Source organism: Hordeum vulgare, chromosome 6H, assembly GCF_904849725.1.
Source record: "Hordeum vulgare subsp. vulgare chromosome 6H, MorexV3_pseudomolecules_assembly, whole genome shotgun sequence".
NCBI lineage: Eukaryota > Viridiplantae > Streptophyta > Magnoliopsida > Poales > Poaceae > Hordeum > Hordeum vulgare.
Window position 1 is genome coordinate 148,428,107 of NC_058523.1, and position 5,902 is coordinate 148,434,008.

The following is a 5,902-nucleotide window of genomic DNA, read 5'->3' on the forward strand; positions in this document are numbered from 1 at the left end:
ACAACATAATAGGTTCAGATCTGAAATCATGACACTTGAGCCCTAGTGACAAGCATTAAGCATACCCAAGTAGTAGCAACATCAATCTAGAACATAGTGGATACTAGGGATCAATCCACGTGAAGAACTAACTTGATTACATGATAGATCTCATCCAACTCATCACCGTCCAGCAAGCCTACGACGAGATTACTCACGAACGATGAAGAGCATTATGGAATTGTCGATGGAGAAAGGTTGATGATGACGATGGCGACGATTTCCCCTCTCCGGAGCCCGAAACGGACTCCAGATCTGCCCTCCAGATGAAGAAGAGGATGTGGCGGCACCTCCGTATTGCAAAACGCGATGAAACCTTCTCTCTGATTTTTTTCTAGGCGAAACGGAAGATATAGACTGAGATTGGGGGCGGTGGTGCCACGTGGGCCCCACAAGCCTGCATGGCGCGGCCTAGGGGGTGGCCGCACCGTGTGGGCTTGTGGCCCACTCGCACACCCCCTCACGTGGACCTTTGCGCAGGTATTTTTCTTTTATTCCAGAAAAAATCTCCGAAAATTTTCAGGACATTCCGAGAACTTCTATTTCTTCACAAAAACAACACCATGGCAATTCTGCTGAAAACAGCGTCAGTCCGGGTTAGTTCCATTCAAATCATGCAAATTAGAGTCCAAAACAAGGGCAAAAGAGTTTGGAAAAGTGGATACGACGGAGACGTATCAACTCCCCCAAGCTTAAACCTTGCTTGTCCTCAAGCAACTCAGTTGACAAACTAAGAGAGACAAAAGAAAAACTTTGACGGACTCTGTTTGATCTTTTTGTTGCAATTATGTCTAACTCACAACCAGAATTTCAGCAACATCACAAGCAAACCACAAAAGCAAATTACATCTAGGTCTCACGGTAAACTCATATCAATGGCATAATCAACTAGCAAGCAAATAATAATAAGCATCAAATGTCAACACTTCAATCAAAACAATATGAAGTAGTACGAATAGATGGTATCTCGCTAGCTCTTTCTGAGAGCGCAAAACATAAATGCAGAGCACCTTAAAAGACCAAGGGCTGACTAAACATTGTAATTCAAGGCAATGAAGATCCAGTCATAGTCACACTCAACACAGTTAAAAGCAAAGCATAAAAATGACAGAGGTGCTCTCTAATTGGTGCTTTTGAAATAGGAGGATGACTCAACATGAACATAAATAGACAGGCCCTTCGCAGAGGGAAGCATTGATTTGCAGAGGTGCCAGAGCTCAAGCTTTGAAAACAGAGATAATAATTTTGGGTGGCATGCTTTCATTGTCAACGCAATGACTAAGAGTTCTCAACATCTTCCATGCTACACATGTTATAGGCGGTTCCCAAACAGAAAATGGAAAGTTTTGACTCCCCCACAACCAATCAATCACACTCCACGGCTAGCCGAATCCTCGGGTACCGTCCATACCAACATCAATCTTGGGGGAGTTTTGTTTGCAATTATCTTTTCGATTTGAGCATGGAACTGGGAATTCCAATTACCGGCCCCTTTCTCGTGAATGATAGTGAATAAACACATATTGAGGATAACACGCCTAGCATGGAAGATAGCAATAGACCCCTGTCACCACATGAGCGGTTCGGGCATGCAAAACAAATTATTTCTTGAAGGTTTAGAGAGTGGCACATGCAAATTTACTTGGAACGGCAGGTAGATACCGCACATAGGTAGCTATGGTGGACTCATATGGCACAACTTTGGGTTTATGGAGGTGGATGCACAAGCAGTATTCCCGCTTAGTACAAGTGAAGGCTAGCAAAAGACTAGGAAGCGACCAACTAGAGAGCGACAACGGTCATCAAAATGCATTGAGATTAACTAACATTGAGTGCAAGCATGAGTAGGACATAAATCACCATGAACATGAACATCATAGAGGCTATGTTGATTTTGTTTCAACTACATGCGTGAACATGCACCAAGTCAAGCCACTCGAAACATTCAAAGGAGGATACCACCCTATCATGCTACATCATAGTCATCTCAACATTCAGGTTGGCAACCAAGACAAACCATTATAAGCTCCTAGCTAAGTAAGCATGGCATAAGCAACTATGATCTCTAAGTTGTCATTGCAAATATGTTTCTCTCACAACAAAGCTGAACTAGGAACAGTGAGCTAGTCATATTTACAAAAACAAAATAGATCGAGTTCATACCAGCTTTTCGAGGCTCAGTCACTTCATCATATATCGTCATTATTGCCTTTCACTTGCACGACCGAATGATTGTGAACAATAATAAGCATGCTCGTGCATTGGACTAAAGCTGGAATCTGCAGGCAAACATAAAGGAGAAGACAAAGTAATATGGCTCTTTGAAAGCTAAACAGGTATGCATGCGATAGCCACTAAACATTGTAACCAATATCTTCTACCTTGACCCAAAGAAAAAGAAAACTATTTACACGGGAAAGCTCCAAACAAGCAAAAGAAGAAAAGAAAATCTTTTTGGTATTTCTCAAACTAGACAGACACACGAAAAGAAAACGAGAAAAAGAAAATAAACTAGCATTGATGATACAGTGGCAAAGTGTGAACACCGGCTAACAAAGTGAAAGCATAAGCAAGAATGTAAAGTCGGTGAGAACATGTACTCCCCCAAGCTTAGGCTTTTGGCATAACTTGGTCTACTCCCAAGGATGGTCCTGGCAAAACCCAAAATCATAATCGGGGTTACACGGAAGCGCTGCAGCCACTACCTGAATAGCTGCCTCACGGAGACGAGCAGCCGTCGCCTCCCTCTCATACTCCTCTGCCTCTCCTCTGGTTATGTAGTATCGCAGTTTTACCTGAAAGTCAAAGAGAGCAGGAGCAGGAAGGGTAATATGGAAAACACGTTGTCGGTCAAATATCAATCGATATAGGAGGGATTCATCATCCCTCTCAAGGAACTGGTAGCGTGTCATAGCGACACGGTCAAGGAAAGTTGTATGGAGCGGGGGATCTCCTTCGCGGATGGGTACTCCAAGAAAATTTGCTATGCGGGTGGCATAGATCCCACCAAAGAAATCCCCATCAATAGCATTCTTATTCAGCCTCCTTGCTATAATAGCTCCCATGTTGAAGCTTTTGTCACCCGTCATTGCGCTCTTAAGGATACTAAGGTCGGGTGCGCAGAGGTGACAATGCTCAATCTTGCCATTAATGCATCTGCCTATAAAGAGGGCAAAGTAATGAAAGGCAGGAAAATGAATAGTCCCCATGGTAGCTTGCGTAATGTCTCTAGTTTCTCCAACCGTAATACCAGCGCAAAAATGTCGGGACCCCGATCCTAAGCCATAGGAATCCAGCCTATAACACATCGCATCCCTTTGCGGTCTCACGCACGGTTAACTCCAAGGCTGCAGCCTTACCTTAGCCGGGACCATTTGCGTCTTTTGACTCACGTATGCAATAGTGTTGCTAGCATTCCAATGTCAAAGAACCCGGATCGACATGTCTAGTCATAAACCAAAGTGGCAGTACCGCACAAGGACAGGCATACATGACCCAACAAAGCAGGTGTCGGTCACCAGCGAGTGTAGACGAGTCGTAGAAAGCTACAAGGACTCCATTACATCGCGTGACATTTCCCCAAAGAGGACAGACACAGCAGCTAAGAAGGACACAAGCCGGTCAACGAATGTGTCCGGAGCAGTAGCGAGCTACCAAGGCTTGTTGGATCACAAAGGGGCATTTCCTTGTAAGGAATGCTACTAAAGTTCACGACTAGGTAATTGAACCCCATACATATCAAGTACGACACACGTACGCATGGCATACCGATATGTATAGATACATCGATGGCATCACAACATAACCATAAACATACAAGCTTTATTTAAGAGGCTCGGAAGAGCCACACACATAATATTACACATTAAGGGTCTCACGACCCATAATAGCAGTCATTCAGTTACAAGCCAGCGGAAGAGTTTAAACTGTCTGAGTAAAACAGGGCAACTAGAAGGCACATGGCCTGACTATACTGCAGATCCAACGTAGGGCCAGATCGTAGCTGGGACACCAGCTACTCGTCGTCGTCGATGTCTACGAAGAACCCTCCATTAGGGTCATTAGCAACCTCTGCAACATTTATTAAGCAAACATGAGTACGAAGGTACTCAGCAAGACATTAGGATAACTAACTACTCATGCAAAGTATCAATAAGGTATTGTGGGGTTTCATGCGGAAAGCCAGCATTTGACTCGTGGCTAGACAACTTGCATTTTTAAATAATTTTGACAACTTGATTTCTCGCACACGAGTCCACTAATACCACAACAATACACTATCGTGGAATCATTCCGTCTCCATACGGAATTGCCGTCCACGACACTCACGCTTATCTTGACAATTTTAGGAGTAGTCATTGAAGTTATCTATCAACAACATATGTCTCCATGTAGTCCATATCCGCGGACGTGGCTATTCGAATAGATCATAACCCTGCAGGGGGTACTTCGTCACACACGCTCTCGCCACTTATCGCCATGTGCACGTCATGCACCTCGGCAACCTTCAAGCGGAAGCCCAGCGAGGGAGTCGGCCACGGCCGTTAACCACACTAGTACCTAGTCCAGGTTTATCGCCTATCTGAGAGTAACCTGTACGGAAGTCCGTCCGAGGTTTCCGCCACGGCCTCAAACAATGTGCGCACGGTTCCCAAGCCCACCATCCAGGTGCCACTTGGTACACCGTGCCACTGCCTACCGCATCACGGCCCACCTCTCAGGTCAGCACCATGCACGGCCTCCAGCATTACTATAAACACCAGTAACTACTTGCAACTCCTGGACCGAGTACTAAGCGATTAATAAGTCGAGAGGGTCAATTAAGTATCCCAACGTGTGGTAGTATCTAATCTTGGATTACATACACGGAACTCAGTTCCTAAGGACGGTTCCAATGAAACAACCCGCCATGTACTCCTACACAGCCTTTCACCGGTACCTTTACCAAATCAAGTTCAATACACAACCTTTGCTTACCGAACACATTCTCACAATTCTGTTCATCTCCCAGATGACAGACCATACACAACTCTAAGCATAGCATGCATGGTAGGATAAGACACATCATGGCTCAAGCAACTACCAGGTATGCTAGGTTGCAAGGTTCGGCTATTTACTGTGACCAGAATAGGTCATGCAAAGGAAGTGGGTTCAACTAACGTGGCAAAAGCATTTGAAGCATTTGATCCTAATGCAATAAATAAGTGCAGGAGCAAGAACATGGGATTTATCGGGATGATCAAAATGGTTGCTTGCCTTGTTGCTCAGAGGAGGGACAATATCCGTCAGACGGATATTCGGTGGAATCCGGGGGTGCGGAGCCTACCGAGATGAAGGGCAACAATCAAAAAAACAATCATATGCAAACAAGATGATGCATGAGCATGGCATGAGAATGCAAGGTGATAAACTATTATAATCAACATGTATTAGGTTTGAAATTTATTTGAATCACATTCAAATATCAATTCAAACGAGGTATTCTCGGATACCGATTTAATTGATTCGACCTGATGCTCAGATCAACTTGATGTTAGCATGCATGAGATGTCATGTTAAGGTACTGGTTTGTTATTAGAACCATGTTTGATCACGTCAAACAAGAAGAAATTTAAATACTTTTCATATTCCATTTAAACAAGTATTTATAAGAATTGACTTATTCATTAATCTACATGTTTGGGTTCTGTAACTTTTTCAAACATGGTTGAAAATAGCATATTTAGATTCCTTGAATTTTTCTGATACTTTTTCATATATAAATTATTATCATTGGAGTTACAGATTAATTTCTATGAATTTTTGAAGTTTTAAGCATTTCTGGAATTATTTTTATACTGGAAAATACTTTTACTGCATCAGC